Source organism: Ahaetulla prasina, chromosome 7 (assembly GCF_028640845.1).
Source record: "Ahaetulla prasina isolate Xishuangbanna chromosome 7, ASM2864084v1, whole genome shotgun sequence".
Lineage (NCBI taxonomy): Eukaryota > Metazoa > Chordata > Lepidosauria > Squamata > Colubridae > Ahaetulla > Ahaetulla prasina.
In genome coordinates, this window is record NC_080545.1 from 24,982,130 (window position 1) to 24,998,807 (window position 16,678).

At 37.3% G+C, this 16,678-nt stretch overlaps 1 protein-coding gene across 5 annotated transcripts in view; it reads right to left on the reverse strand.

The window, feature by feature from the left end:
• PLXNB2 (plexin B2) overlaps positions 1 to 16,678 on the reverse strand; it is a 271,494-nt gene that overhangs the window by 145,070 nt on the left and 109,746 nt on the right. Inside the window, exon 2 of one of the 5 annotated variants that reach the window (XM_058191598.1) lies at positions 1,770 to 1,820. The exons of 2 other annotated variants lie outside the window; for them this stretch is intronic. The gene's annotated coding sequence lies outside the window, so the exon portion shown is untranslated. Of the gene's footprint in view, positions 1 to 1,716; positions 1,821 to 16,678 lie in introns of those variants that run through there. 2 more of the 5 variants (XM_058191599.1, XM_058191600.1) reach the window with 2 other exon arrangements.

Sequence of the window (16,678 nt, forward strand, 5' to 3'; positions counted from 1 at the left end):
TCCGTGTGCATAAAAAGACCAGATACATTTGTCAAGAATCATAAGGTACAACACTTAATGATAGTCATAGGGTATAAATAAGCAATCAAATCATACTAGGAAACAATCGATATCAACCTAAATTGTAAAGGATATAAGCAACAAAGTTACAGTCATACAGTCATAAGTGGGAGGAGAGGGGTGATAGGAACAATGACAAGATTAATAGTAGTGCAGACTTAGTGAATAGTTTGACAGTGTTGAGGGAATTATTTGTTTAGCAGAGTGATGGGGTTGGGGAAGAAACTGTTCTTGTGTCTAGTTGTTCTGGTGTACAGTGCTCTGTAGTGTTGTATTGAGGGTAGGAGTTGAAACAGTTTATGTCCAGGATGTGACGGGTCTGTAAATATTTTCACAGTCCTCTTTTTAACTTGTGCAGTATACAGATCCTCAGTGGAAGGCAGGTTGGTAGCAATTGATTTTTCTGCAGGTCTAATTATCCTCTGAAGTCTGTATCTGTCTTGGGTTGCAGAACTAAACCAGACAGTTATAGAGGTGCAGATGACAGACTCAATAATTCCTCTGAAAGCACAGGAGATCACTGGATTTCCAAACTTCTCCCAAGCAGTTGTAGTTAAAAGTATGTGTGTATGTATGTATATATATATATGTGTGTGTGTATATATATGGTGTGTGTGTGTGTATTCATATTCATCAAGAATGAAAGTCTTATTGTGGGCATCAAACACATGCAGTATTATCAGGGTGTACCTGTCTATAAAATGATACACAAAAACATAAAAGGAAAAGATTCACATATATGACCAAAAGGCCTTGGAAGTAATTTTTTAGATGGTGTAGTACATATGAGCTGTGTTATAAATTTAATAAATAAAATAAAATAAATACATTCATTAAAATGCAAAAATAGCATCTTTTGCTTTTCTTAGCAAAGATCCCCAAAATAAAATATCTGCCCAAGAGAAATATAACTCTGAAAAGTCCAAATAAGTGTATCAAATTTAATAAGGTTGGTGTTCTGAGTTGAAAATCACATTTGTATTCCTAACAAAAATCAAGAGAAAATTGTTAAAAATAATAAAAAAAAAACTAGCAAACATCAACTAGTAATACCAAGTCTGCCCACTGATTTAAATAGCATCTCAGTATAGCCATTATATAATCTAAAGTATTCTTTATTTTTTGAGAGACGTCCAGCAAAATTCTGTCATAAGGACATTTTTATTTTTATCTTTTTCTGGGGAGTGGCGTGTAAATATGTTTATATCTGAATATGCCTTCTTGCTGATTTAGGAATATTTTCCTTGAGAGTCTCTTAAGAGAGAGAATTCTAAACATGACCTTTTGATCATTTTGCTCAGAGGCAACAAATATGTCCAGCAGCGCTCCCCTCTTTTTAACCATTCAATATGTTTCTTTTGCCTAAGGGATCTTAATATAAACAAAGAAGCTGCAAGTATCAAATTTATATTTATTTGCACTGCAAAATTGTGAATGTTACTGAAGCTTACTAATGATTAAGGGATATACTGCCTACATTCATAGCAGAAATATGATCTTTCTTATAGAAAGCGTAAGTAATCATCGCAAGAATGAGAAAACGTTAACATTTTCTCAAGGATCACAGGCAGGAGGTAGGTTTGAAAAATTCTAGACCTTCTCAAAACATTTTAGCTTTTAACTGTTAGATACGAAAACATAGAAAATTTTTCATACTTGCTTTATAAATTAATTCTCATGAATTCAGTTGTTTCTGTTCCGAGGCTCACCTTGTCTAATGATGTCCTGATCTTAGTCGTTTTCATTAAATACAGCGTATTCTGAATTGAAACAGAATATTGCTAGTTAATACATTATTATTTAGAAAAGTAAGATCTCAACTCAGCTGAAGAGCCAGACCATCCCTCAGGAGACTTCCTAGCAATAACTTTGCAAAGCTCGCTTCTATCTTTAAATGAAAATTCACCCCCTCAAGGCAGCCATTCCTTCCATACCAAGAGAAGCAGCTCACATTAAGAAGCATTTTGGGCTAACTCTGAGCTGCAGGTTCTCCAACTTTATTTCTTTGTTAATTTATAAAACCGGTACAAGATATTTTTCAAGATATAAACTTCAGAAGAAAGACTGAAAACTAAAGCTATTACTATAAATCCTGTCTATGTATCATTCTCTTCCACAACACGAAAAAGAGCTTAGAAGAACAAGTTGGTATTTCAACAGTTTAGTCCAGGGATAAACATCACATGAGTCTCCAGATTTTGCTGAATTCCAATTCCCATCAGCTTTAGTCAGCCTAGCCAATTACAAGGATAATGAGAATTGCAGCACACTAACTTCTGGGGAAAATAAATTACCCATCTCTTCACTACTTTGGTCTTCCAGATTTATTTACTCATAATCATGCATAATACAAAGCTCTACATATTTGCAGATCAGGTTAGACAATATAGAATAGAATTCCTTATGCTACTAGGCTTGAAATTCTGAGTTTGGATAACTTAGAACTGCGTCGCTTGTGGTCAGACCTAGGCATTGCATACAAAATTATGCGTAGTAATGTTTTACCTGTAAATGACTGTTTCTGTTTTAATCACTATAATACGTGCACAAACAACAATTTTAAACTCAGTGTAAATCGTTCTAAACTTGACTGTAAAAATATGATTTCTGTAATAGAGTTGTCACAGTCTGGAATGCCCTACCTGATTCAGTTGTCTCAGCTACAAATTTTCAGTTTCAGTCACAAATTGACTTCCATGGACCTTACTTCATACTTAAGCGGTCCATAGAGGGGGCATGCATAAGTGCACTAACATGCCTATCGTCCCTGTCACTGTATTTTTATTCTCTTATTCTTGTTCTCATTTTTGTTTGACAAATTCCAATAAATAAAAATAAATAAAATAACTGGTGAAGCATTTAGGTTTTACATCATAAACAGAATGTAAAATATGATAACTTAAATGTAAATCTGAATTACAGTTGTTGAAGGCGTCAAATGAAAAATACATATAGAGGACAAATGTTGATGTTATCTGTCAAAATGTACAAAAACATGGATGGATATAAAATCACGTGAGCTTCTATTCAATTTTTCATTCCTTTTGCAGCCTTACCTATTTTTTAAAATGAATAAGGTAAAGGTAAAGGTTCCCCTCGCACATACGTGCTAGTCGTTGCCGACTCTAGGGGGTGCTGGTCATCTCCGCTTCAAAGCCGAAGAGCCAGTGCTGTCCGAAGACGTCTCCGTGGTCATGTGGCCGGCATGACTCAACGCCAAAGGTGCACGGAACACTGTTACCTTCCCACCAAAGGTGGTCCCTATTTTTTCTACTTGCATTTTTACGTGCTTTTGAATCTGCTAGGTTGGCAGAAGCTGGGACAAGTAACAGGAGCTTACCCCGTTACACGGCAGCACTAGGGATTCGAACCGCTGAGCTGCCGAGCTTTCGATCGGCAAGCTCAACGTCCTAGCCCCTGAGCCACTGCATCCCCTTAAATTTAAACTTAAATCAGACGTCTATCTACATTGGCCTAGTGCTCATGCATACTTTTATATAGATCTATAGATTTATAGTTTCAAGTGTAAAATGTTTCTGTCAATATTTTATCACGGACAAGAAAAGAAACATTAGGTTGTAATGTCATTTTATTAATTTGTTCTTCTACTCTAATGAAATTACAGAGGAAAAATGAAGGGCAGATCCATTTAGTTTATTATTTTATCAATAACAAAAGTAAGTGATATTTTTGTAGTTACAAAGCAGCGTAACAAAAATGTAAAATCACATTATATGCTGCATCCTGAGTAGGTATCTATCTAGAATAGTGTATATGTTTCCAAGTTGATGATGTTGAGATATTGGCTTGCAAGAAAGCCTTCAAAACAAGACAAAGTGTCAGCATCTTGTGGCAAAATTGTGCTTTATTATGTTGTGCCATACAGTAGTCCTCAGCCTATAACAATAACAATTGAGCACAACATTTCCTTTGTTTAACAAGACAGTTACTACTGTATTTCCCCTGAAAATAAGAAGGGGTCTTATATTAATTTTTGTTACAAAAGACTGATGAAGGCTTATTTGCTGGTTAAGTCTTAATTTCAGGGAAATACAGTACTAATAGCATCCATCTGGCTGATGATCATAACTGGGGGTTATTTTGGGGGTAGGCCTTATATTACGACATCCTGAAAAATCATGCTAAGGCTTATTTTCTGATTAGGTCTTATTTTCGGGAAAATACAGTAAATGAGTTTTTGCTCCATTTTACAACATTTCTTCTTACAGGTGTTAAATCAATCATTGCATTTATTAAGTTAGTAATATGGTTATTAAGTGTATCTGACTTCCCCAATAACTTTGTCAGAAGGTCACAAAAGGGGATCACATGACCCCCCCCCGGTACACTGCCTCTGCCTATATTCATCTGGCTAGCATCCTTAGCCTGATCAGCTTCAGCACATTAGTTCGCTGTTTCTGAGCATGTTTGGATATCAAAAGAGAAGGAATGTGCAACAAATTGCAAAATAAATACACAAAAAAGAATACTTAAGAAAAGTATCAAGCAAGCTGTGGTTGTATCAAGTAAATAAAGAAATGAGAAATGTAAAGAACAAAAGTTGGAAGGGACCTTGGAGTTCTTCTAGTCCAACTCCTCTGCACAAGCAGGATACCCTATTCCATTTCAGACAAATGGTTGTCCATTTGTCTTCTTCTCAAAAGCCTCCAGTGATGGAGCACCTACAATTTCTGAAGGCAAGCCATTCCACTGGTTAATTGTCTCACTGTTAGGAAATTTCTCCTTAGTTTGTTTGTCTTCTTGATTTAGTTTCCATCCATTGTTTCTTATCTTGCTTTTTGGTGCTTTGGAAAATAGGCTGACCCTCTCATCTCTGTGGTAGGCCCTCAAACAATGCAACACTGCTATAATGTCATTTCTGCACTCTTTCCAGAGTCTCTACATCTTTTTATAACATGGTGACCGAAACTGGATGCAGTATTCTAAGTGTGGTCTTATTAAGGATTTATAAAGCAGTACTAATACTTTACGTGATCTTGATTCTATCCCTCTGCTAATCAACCTAGGATTGCGTTAGCCTTTTTTGGCTCTGCTGCATACTCGTGGCTCATATTTAAGTGATTGTTCCCCAGGACCTCAAGATCCCTCTCACAGTTACTGTCATTGAGCAAGGTTTCACCTAAACTCTGCCTGTACATTTGATTTTTCTTGCCCAAGTATAAAATCTTATTTTTCTCTATCCTGAATTTCATTTTGTTAGGTAGTCTGTTGAGATCCTTCTGGATCTTGAACCTATCTTCGGGAGTGTTGGCGATTCCTGCCATTTTAGTGTTGTCCGCAAATTTGATGAGTTCCCCTTTTATTCCCTTATCTAAGAAGCAATAATAATTTGCAACAATAGAGAGGTATGACAAGATATAATGAATGTTCTTGGTATAAACAAGATGTCCTTTTCTTTTTCTTATTTCACACCTTTAGGTTTTTTGATTGACAATTTCCTATTCCCTTTTGGCACTTTGCATAGTCCTGTTTACTCTCAAAGAGAATAACAAGATGGATATGTAGGTATGTAATATAATGTGAGTACACTGTACAGAATTCATCTGGGTCTATTATTTGTCATGTACAAATGCAAGCTCTTGAGAAGGAATAGATGATTCATAAGGCAAATGGTATACCATCTGCTTGCTTCTCTTTCTCCCTGGCATTTTTTTTTAACTGGAGCAGAGGGGATAAAAACCTCTGGGGTTGCTAGGCAACTGCAGGGTGGGATATTAACCACTTCTACGACAACTTAGAACTATTAAAAAGATTTTCATGCAACAGTCTACATATCATAATTTTATTCATCAAAGCTAATAAAATTAGGCATGTTGTTGATAGCACATGCTATTTTCTTTTAGTTGAAGATCTATCTATCTTGATTTGAATACTTCTATACTGCATGCCCAATTAGCAAAGAAATCTTCAAAAGTGTTCTGGTAAGCAGTTTTTATCACCAGCTACAATATTCTGGGTTACTTGAATGCTGCTGCTATGCTCTTCAGGGTAACATACACACACACACACACACACACACACACACACACACACATATACATACACACACACACACACACATACATATATAAGGATATATAGATGTTTTCTGAGGTTTTCGCGGGTGTTTGTATGTAGGTCTTTGGTTATTCGGGTTTTCTCCCGCGTAAAATTGGAAGTGTCTTGGCGACGTTTCGACGAAGTCTCATTCGTCATCTTCAGGCTTCAGCTTCGTGCTTCTGGGAGCAATGTGTGATTGCAACTGTTTCTTCCTTTTTAACTGCTAGTGGGGGTTTGAACTGATTGGGTGGGAGCTTGGCTGTGCTCTGATTGGATGGGGTTTTTTTTGTGCTCTGATTGGATGGGGGTGTGTCCTGTTTGGGTGGGGGCTTGGTTGTGCTCAGATTAATGTGAGTTGCAGGGAGATTTGAGCTGGTGAGTTGCATTGCTGTTAAAAACACAAAGCCAAACAACAGCAATGCAACTCACCAGCTCAAATCCCCCTGCAACTCACATTAATCTGAGCACAACCAAGCCCCCACCCAAACAGGACACACCCCCATCCAATCAGAGCACAAAAAAACCCCCATCCAATCAGAGCACAGCCAAGCTCCCACCCAATCAGTTCAAACCCCCATTAGCAGTTAAAAAGGAAGAAACAGCTGCAATCACACATTGCTCCCAGAAGCACGAAGCTGAAGCCTGAAGATGACGAATGAGACTTCGTCGAAACGTCGCCAAGACACTTCCAATTTTACGCGGGAGAAAACCCGAATAACCAAGGATATATATATATATATATATATATATATATATATATCCTTATTTTTATAGTTTTAGCTTTGTATTGTTTTGAGGAGGATAGTTTGTAGTTCCAAACCCCATCAAATCTGGGTTATTATACTGCAAAATACAACCTTAGAAATACATAAGAATGCAATCAGCACACTCATAAGTGTGATTAAGGTTTATTGGTATTTTGTATGCGCTGCTGTTGCTGCTATAAAGCTGAATAATTTGTGCATATTGCATAAAAAAATAATCCCATAGTACACCTCAATTATTTCAAATTATCACTGTACAGTGTTTTCATTTGAGCTAGACTAAATTCTAACAATGTCAAAAATACACAGAAATCCTGAAGAAACCTATAATTACACATACAAAGAAATGTATCATCAAAGAAATATTGCTAACACGACAACGTTTGCATAAAGACCAGGCATGCACGTTTTTCTGGAAGAACATTTGAGTTTTTAAATATTATCTACTTCTAGACACTGTAAAAACGTGGCCAAATTGATCTGTTCCCAGTAAAGGAAAAATATGAAAAGGCACAAGATTGTCTGATATAATCATGGTTAGAGGCTCTACAATAACTCTGTGATTGGAAAAAGGCCATTCAGCTTTACTGCCAGCAAAATGAATAATAAAATATGGCTAGAACAATATGAAGAAATGGAAACCTAGCTAATAGATTGCATTTGCAAAACACAGAAAAGAAAATGAAAACTCATATGGCTCCATGCATGGTTCAACTACATGGCACCACAAAACAACCAGCTTAGGGCAGGCTTTTTTAGTGGAAACGTACAAAATGGTTGTGCATGAATCATTCCATTTATATAGAATATCTGGCTTCAAATCACCCATGTTTAACCCACAACATTTTTTAGGATGTTTTGATCTATAGATGGAAAGACAAAGAGCACTTTTATTCTAGGTATGTGTTGTGACCAAGGCCCAAGTACTGATTACTAAACACAGTTCAGTCCTCAACAAACTTATTTTATTAAAACAGCTGAGAATGAATTAAACAAAATTCCAAAACAAAATTCTTAATAACAGTCCTTCAGCCTTATCACCAACCTTTGATGTCTTTGGCAACCTGCCAAAGGCTTTTCTTGGCAAAACCCCTATAAAATTCAAGAGACGCTGACAAGAAGCATGGGAATCAATGTTGCTTTTCCACAAAGAGCCCAACAGCTTGTTGCTGCTCTTTTAAGCCTTATGGGAGTGGCCAATCATCTTTCCACCTTACTCCCAAGTTGTCCTTTTTTCTTCAGCTGCTCTTGCCTTCTGACAGCTCTTCGCATGCTTGCTCCTCCTGTTCCTCTGCCTCTCTGCTGTCTGCCTCTGGAGGCTCCAGAGTCCGCGCATTGCTCCCAGATGGCCCTGGCCCCATCTCTGCCTCTGACACAGGGCCCTCATCCAGGCCTTCCCCTGACTCCAGGACTGGCCCATTGTCCTCCCCAGCCTCCTCACTGTCTGACTCCACTATCAGGTCTGCAAGTTGCTGGCGGACCACAACAGAATGGACCAATATGTGGCTGCTCAAGCAGAAGTGGTGGTGGTGGCTACATCAGGAAAAAGCCAAAGTCCATATTACAGAAGGGGAAAGGAAGTGAGACACTAAGAAGGGAAGAGAGGGGGGAGGAGCTGGTATGCATCTCTTGCCCAAATTACTCACAAAATCACTCTAGGATTCTTTCAAGACATTTCAAATTTGGGTTTGGCTGAAATCTAGTACAATGCTGGATTTTATTTTTGCTGAATCACATCTGATCCAAAACTGTTTGGCTGAACTTTGTGTCAAGGATTACTTTAACAGTAACAGAGTTTGAAGGGACCTTGTAGGTCACCTAATCCAACATCCTGCTCAAGCAGGAGATCTGTACTAGGGATTCAAACCACTGAACTGCCAACCTTTCTGATCGACAGTTGATGGTTTAGTCTAGGATTTTTAAAGTAGGCTTTTATATATATATTGTAAAACATAAAATAGTATATTCTATATTCTGTTCTGCATTCTCCCTCATCTTGAACAAAGGTAAGCGAATGAGGATGCATTTACATAAAATCACATGGCTTATGCCATTTTCAATACTGAAATTATGTAGTAATTGCATTAAATAGGAGTTTCTATAACATGCAAACAATGTATTGCCATAGAGGTTAAACCAAATTTGGTTTCCTATTATTAATAAACAAAATTGTGTTTTATTTTTTTCCTAACGTTATGCTACTGTTTGCCTTGGATAGGACTTAAATGCTATGCGAACCATTATAGTTCTACTCCTTGAAAGCCTCTCTATTATCATTTATCCTAAAACTTTCCTCAAGCACTAAAAAATCTTTTTTAAATCTAGCTAGTACTATGCATATCGTTATGTAGAAAATCTGTACAAGTTAGAGAAATTTTCAGAATATTGAGTTCCGCACCTACGACTCCAAATTTCTGTGATTAGATAAGTCTAGTGCTTATAAAACATGAATTACGTTCAGTATGTGATGTGTCAAAATTCCAGCAGATTACATTGATAGGTTGAGTTAACAAAAATTGCTTTGTCTCCTACTTCTTACATTGTTAATATTCATCTTGGAGTACAACTCATAATTTTAAATTACCAATTAGTGGTTCAAATGTAGACACAAAGGTTTATTGTGGTCAATGAACAGAATTGAACTGGCAGATCATATTTTTGTCCAACGGTACTACTGACATCATACAGATGAACAATGGTGAAAGTATCTTAATAAAAACTGGAATATTTTTCTAGATGAAAAATATTGCCTGAAAAAGTTGGAATCTAGTTTTTTTTGGTCTAGTCGATAGATGGATTTACATTTCAGTGAACACTTTATCACTGAAGCAAATACCTTGATATAAGACAGACTGCTATTGCCTGCAACAGACTGACTTGACTGCAACTCAAGTCAGAAAAGAGCTACTAATACTAAGCTAGAAATGATGTGCCCTCCTCTGTAAATGTACAGTATATTTTTAGCTGAATTGCATAACTCCCAACCTGTGTGAAAAATACATTTCTGCTTGCATGAACAAAGTTGCACTTTAGAACTGGATGCTAAAACAAAAAGCAAAACAAGTCTTAAAATTATTTTTAATAGTTTTTTTTAAAAAAAATACTCAATTTTAAGCATATGGTGGTAGAAAAACAGAAAATAGAGAAAGATGTTTCAGATATTAACTGTAGAAATATTCTCTGCCAAATATATGCCTCAGTCTGTCTATGAGATAGCTAAGACCTGACATCAGTCTGACGATACATTATCAATCCATCAATTTTATGTATTCCTGAAATATTTGCTACCAAATAGCTCTTGTAATTCTATGTCAAATAAAGTGACACTACCTGTATTTTGATAGACATGGAAAGAATTCAGACTTTCAGTTGTAATTTGGCAACAATAAATGCCAGTAAGAGACAAGTCACACAAAAGTTGTTCAAGTGTGCTTGGGTTCAATTCCAAACGGTTAAATGTTTAGCATTCATGTGTCAATGACCAAATGGCAGCATTTTCCATACTGCAGATAAAAAGAGAAGCTATGGCTAAAAGAGACTGGCTTTCAAGGACTTGGAATTTGTTTAAATGCTGGGCTTAAATCCTTGACAGACTTCATAAAATGGGTCTTACTTCCCTCTTTGTTTCTTGAAAGGAGAGTTGGGCATTTGTTTTAGTAGTAACACAATGAGGCAATCCAATAAAATTTAGGAAATATCAACCCAGTCTCTATTTTATTACATTATCATAGAGTATTTTTAAAATATTAAGGTAAAGGTTGCCCCGCACATGTGTGCTAGTCATTTATGGCTCTAGGGGCGGTGCTTATCTCTGTTTCTAAGCCGAAGAGCCAGCATTGTCTAAAGACGTCTCCATGGTCATGTGGCTGGTATGACTAAACACTGAAGGCACACAGAACGCTGTTACCTTCCCACCAAAATGGTCCCTATTTTTCTACTTGCATTTTTTACATGCTTTCAAACTGCTAGATTGGCAGAAGCTGGGACAAGTAACAGGAGCTCACTCTGTCACATGGCGCTAGGGATTCGAATTGCTGAACTTCTGATTGACAAGCTCAGGATCTTAGCCATTGAGTCACCACGTCCCTATTACTAGGCCTTAAAAGTGTATAGCAACTACTTTCCCCTTTCTATTTGCCTTGTCTGCATAGGAAAAAGAACCCAGGGTCACATGTTATTCTATCAAGCCAATAAAAATAACAGAACAATGTGATAGCTGGATTTCTCCAGTTCAAGTTTACATTAAACTCACTGAAGGAACAACAAAGCTGATTTGTAATACACACACACACACACACACACACACACACACACACACACACACACACACACACACACCTTTAGAACCTTAGAACTGAAAAGGAGCATTTAAGCTGTCTCTTCAAGTGTAGTAATCCAGTCAAAGATTACTATCTAGATTATTAAACAAAAAACAATCAAATGGATCACTGAACAAACCTACTCAGAGTTCTCAGTTGAGGCACAAAAGACTAGACTTAAAATTATCATACTTCGCACATATTATTGAAGAACTAGCTCTCTGGAGAAGTCTATAATGCTGAGAAAGGTGGAAAGTAAGCGAAGAAGATGACAACTGTCATCAAGGTGTATGGATTCACTTAGAGTAAAAATCAGGGCAGCGGTGGAAGACTTAAAGGACTAGGCTGGAGACCGATCATACTGAGAAAAATCTATCTATGTAGCCATTAAGAATTGACACTGACTTGATGCCAATCAATTAATTTAGATTATGTTTATATAATTATAGAAGAGGTCAAATACAACATCAAATGTTCAATGTGTGGTATGCCAACCCAGTGCCCTGCAGATGGTATAAACCCATCACCGCTAACTAATGGGGCTAGGGGGATGGGTCCAGGCTTAGAAAGCTGCCAAAGCAGCATAGATGCTAGATTCCCAACGTAGGCCAAGCTGCGCAAAGATTATTCCTTGCCACAAATCTATATAATGAAGAAGCAAATGCATAAATAACGTTTTAAGGAGAAAACAGTAAAATTGGTATTCTTGGTTATTTACTGTGTATAACAACTGAAAAATAATAAAACTTTAATGGGGTTAAATGTCTATGGAGATTCTCAGTCATCCAGGTCATGGTTCTCCCAAAGGTGCTTTTTCAAGAGGACTTTCTTGTTTTTCTTAGAAGACATTTCGCTTCTCATCCAAGAAGCTTCTCCAGCTCTGACTGGATGGTGGGGAACGGAAAGATTTATATTCTTTGCAGACAACTGGCCATTTGCATTCTTTTAGAGAGACATTCTTTAATGGGGTTCCAGATCAGGAAAGGAAAGGAAACACCAGACAACAGAGTGGAGGTTGTTGTTTTACCTTCCATGTTCTGGCACACTCCAACAATCATCCAGTGCGGTTTCAGTGAAATATCGTCAGCTCTAGCCTCTTTGTGCTCCCACCACCATTTTAAACCTATCAAGCCCCACCCTCCTACTCCACCCCCTTGTCTCCACCACCAACCCCTGCCTCCGACAGAGGGCTCCAGCTGCATCCCCCTTCTGGGCTAGCATGCCTCAATTAGTCCTGGCTGCAGAGCCCATCGATCTGTGGATACTCTCAGCAAGCCCCGATTAATTCTGGCTAGCTTGGTCTCTGCGCAAGCGTAGTCCTGTCCACCTCTCAGCTGAGGGGCGGTAGCGCATCCGGCGGCAATAGAGAAGACGGCCCGGGATCAGTGATCAGAAGAGAGAGCCACTGGCTGTCAGCAGGAGGAAGCAGGCGGAGACAAGGCAAGGCTTCCTGGGCAGTTTGAATGGGAGCGGTTCAACCTGTTTGCCTCCGTCCCCACCGGAATGGCAGCCCCGGCGAAGTGGGGCTGACAGTTCATATATTTCAAAAGAAGCCAAACACTTGGCTTTTCCACATAAAAACATTTTTCATATAAAAAACTCTACATCTGTGGCATAATATTACATCACAAGAGTAAACATTGACACTATATTCTTCTTGTTTTACTAATACTGTTCCTAATAGCTAATAGTGATGTAGCATAGAATTTTTGTGTCAATGCTATGTTCTTGGATGAGAACATTACGGATTTCCTTTACTTCCTGCTTATACATGGCTAAGAGAACAGCATAGGCTCTTTTAAAAACTCAGTGCATGTTAGATAAAAATATCCTTCTCTTTCCAGCTTGACTGAATCCAACCCTTTGTATCTCTGATTTTACCTTCACTGGTGGAGAAAATGCACAAACAAGTACATTATTGCAAGTCAGAGAGCTGGATAATACAGAACAAAGATAGGAGTACTGCCAGTTCACACAGCTAGTTGTTTAAAAAACAAAAAAAAAACCCTGTATTCAGGTTTAGTTGACTTGAATGTTTCCCATTTCAAAAATAAAAGGCAAGGATATTACGTTTCTCCAGAAACTTAATATTACTGTTACACGTAAGTAACAGTAAGTAACAGTAACAGTTACAGTTATGTGCAACAGTGTACTGTTGCACATAAGGATCACCATATTCACATTGCTTGCATAGCTTTTTAAAATCCCTGCAATCATTTCATATTGATTTAAGGTAGAATAATTGTCAGAAGTTCACCTGGTTTACTCTAAAAACATACGTGGTTTTGAGAATGGATTTCAAAGCTTCATTTGTGACCCAATATATTGAAATAGATCGTCTGTGGGTTAATATTAAATACAGTCAAGTCTTTTGATTAAATATATTACCACAGAGGCTAAAAAACAAGGTCACCTGCATTTTGTAATATAATTACTTGACACTGGAAAAGCTACTGGAACAAAAGGAACAGTTTGTGTCTCCAGGGACAGAAAGAACAGTTTTCCCTGGAAGCACACTAAGTAAGGTATAAATATAGTTAGCAAAAGGGCATCCAAGGTAAAACAACTGTTGTATCAAAATTAAAAATAGCTGCTTTTCAATTATTTCTTTTCCATATCTGATGGCATGACGGCCCAAACTGACAAATGCTGTTCTTACTATCCCCTCGGAATGTGCATGTGGCATAGATAGAACCAAACTGGTAACTTAATGTATACTTTCATCTTCCTAAAATGTTTTTAAATCATAATTAAATGTCACCAAAAAGCTTCCTTTTACAGCCTTCCAAAATACAGGTAAGTAGGGCACCATCTGGATCTCTGAGAAAAATCTTTGAGAGCAGGGTGTTACAAAGGATGACTATACCCAACATGATATAAAAATATCATGTTGGGTATGTCAAGATAAACATAAAACAAAACTGAAAAATGATAAGACCATAGCTATTACTGTTCCAACTGGAGGAATGCTAAAATGTGACTATGGTTTGTTTCTATAACCTGTTTAGGTGTGTGTGTGTGTGTGTGTGTGTGTGTGTGTGTGTGTGTGTGTGTGTGTGTGTGTGTGTAGATTGCATCCTTGTCTGATAATTGGAAATATGCCATTAGCGTTCCAAATTCAAAGGGAAAGATAGTAAGAATGAAAGCAAAACTTACAGGGCATTAGCTTCTTAAATATATCTTGGAAGATATTTTCCAGAATTCTAACTGAAAGGGCAGAGAATGCAACCATGAAGAGACTGTGGGAAGATTTTTGCTCTTAAGTAGGTCACTGAAAAATGTATGAATGTGAGAAATGCATGTTTGCTTGTTTAGTGAAAGTGTAACAAGCTTGAATTATGGAATGGTATTTCTGGGAATCGAGTTGGAAGTTGATCGTTTAATGAAGTAATGTGTGTGAAAATAAATGGAATGCTTACAGAATAGTTTAACGAAGATAAGATATGTGATTTTTCCCTTGGTTCTCTAATGTTGTTATGATTGGGATTAGAATATAGCTTGTTGGTTCTGTTCTTAACGACTTCTATTTGGCAGAAGAAAATACCATAAAATCTGATAACTGGTAGATCCGTATGTAGAATAAGTTTCTATCATCCTAGCCTCAATTTTCCTCATGGAAATTGATGTGCGGCCTGGACAAAACTGCTTTATTCTTGAAAAGTACTGCAGTTTTTCTTGAAAGCTTACATCTCCATGGGCAACATTTCATCAAAATCGATTACCGCAAAATGCTAATAACAACATTACTGAAATTATCTAAGCAACTAAACAACACTAAGTTTTTTTTTCACAACACACATTTCAACAGAGGATAATCTAGAATCCTATAAAGCATTCATAAACTTGAATTCAGTAAAAAATAGCAAACAAAATTGCTTTAAGAAAAGGATGTTCGAATGAATACTATCTATGGAGAATAAATCAATGGCTGCATTGGATATATGATACATGGTGAATTTCCTAGCCTGATAAGAAACAGCCCTTTATTGTTTATCTTTTGTTTAAGCACAATTCCTTTACTGCATGATATATGTCTTTTGAATCCAGCCAATTTATAAAGTTATAACATAGAGTACACTACACCTAAAATATTTTTTTATTTAAACCAAATGTATTAAAAAACAGTCTCTCTCTCTCTCTCCCCCCGACTTCCTTTTTTCTTTTGGCCTCCATTGCCAGTTCTATTTCATAATATTCTGGGGACAAAGTCTGATCCAATTAAATAAAATTGTTAGTAAATAGGCCAATGAGGATGATAGTAGAATCACTTTTGCATAGCCTGGAGAAAGGGATATGTAGACATGTAAAAGTTGTCAGAACATCTTATGGAAAAGGAACACATTAGTTTTCTGCTATTTGGAGGAGCAGGGTAACAATGAATGGATGAACCGTAGATAATCTGGGATCAAAGTTGCACAGCAGTTTTAGTTAATAATCAGCACTTTCAATGGTGTCCATAAATAGACCAATATTCAATATTGCAAGATTTGGTTTTCTAGCTATATTGACACGGGATCCATAGTAAGATTTAAGATGAATTGCTATGTATGCTTATCTTTGTTTATCCATTTTTTTCTCTTTTCTCCCATTTTTTTCCTTCTGTTTTATTTGATGACTAAAGGCCATAATAAAATTGATCTGATCTGACCAATATCCAGAAGCTGTTTAAGCATGATAGCAACTGCCTTCCACAATTGGCCTCAATATTAGGAAAAAGCAGAATTTTTAAAACAATTTTTAAAAGACAGAGTGACTCCCCTAATATAAAGCAGGGGCGTCAAACTCAAGTCCCGGGTGCTGGATCTGGCCCGCTGGGTGCCTAGATCTGGCCTGCAAGCCCATCCTGGAAACAGTGGACTGGCCCGCAGTGCCTCTGCCAGTGAAAACAGAGGTCAGGAGGATCACATGTGGCCCTTCCAGGCTCCATTTTCTGCTGCGACGGCCTCCTGCAGCCCTCTGCCAATGAAAACAGATCTGTTTTCACTGGCAGAGGACTGCAGTAGGCTGTCGTGGCCAAAAATGGAGCCTCAATGAGTGACATCAAGCTGGTCTTGCCCATTCTCTTCTCCCACCCCCCAGGTCAAATACAACCCTGATGTGGCCTTCAATGAAATCAAGTTTGACACCCCTGACATAGAGAATGTGAAGCAGGTCTTGTTGCACTGCAATTTCTATTTGAACCTATGTGATATGCTAATTTAGCCCCTCATAAAGGAATTCCCAGGAACAGATGACCAATGGTACTTCAACTATCTTCTAGTAAAACATAAGACCACTATTATCTGTAATGAAGCCAAATTTAGTCTCCTTGTTATGGGAATGAGGCAGAAAAGATTGAGAAATAAAACTTCTTTGACACCTTTAAAATTTCTTCCTTTTCTTCTTTTTCAATTCTTTTAAAAGTTAATTAAATTAAAAATTAATTAGCTTCTTTTTGTTATTTTATAATGTACAGTATTTAGAACTGTATTTATA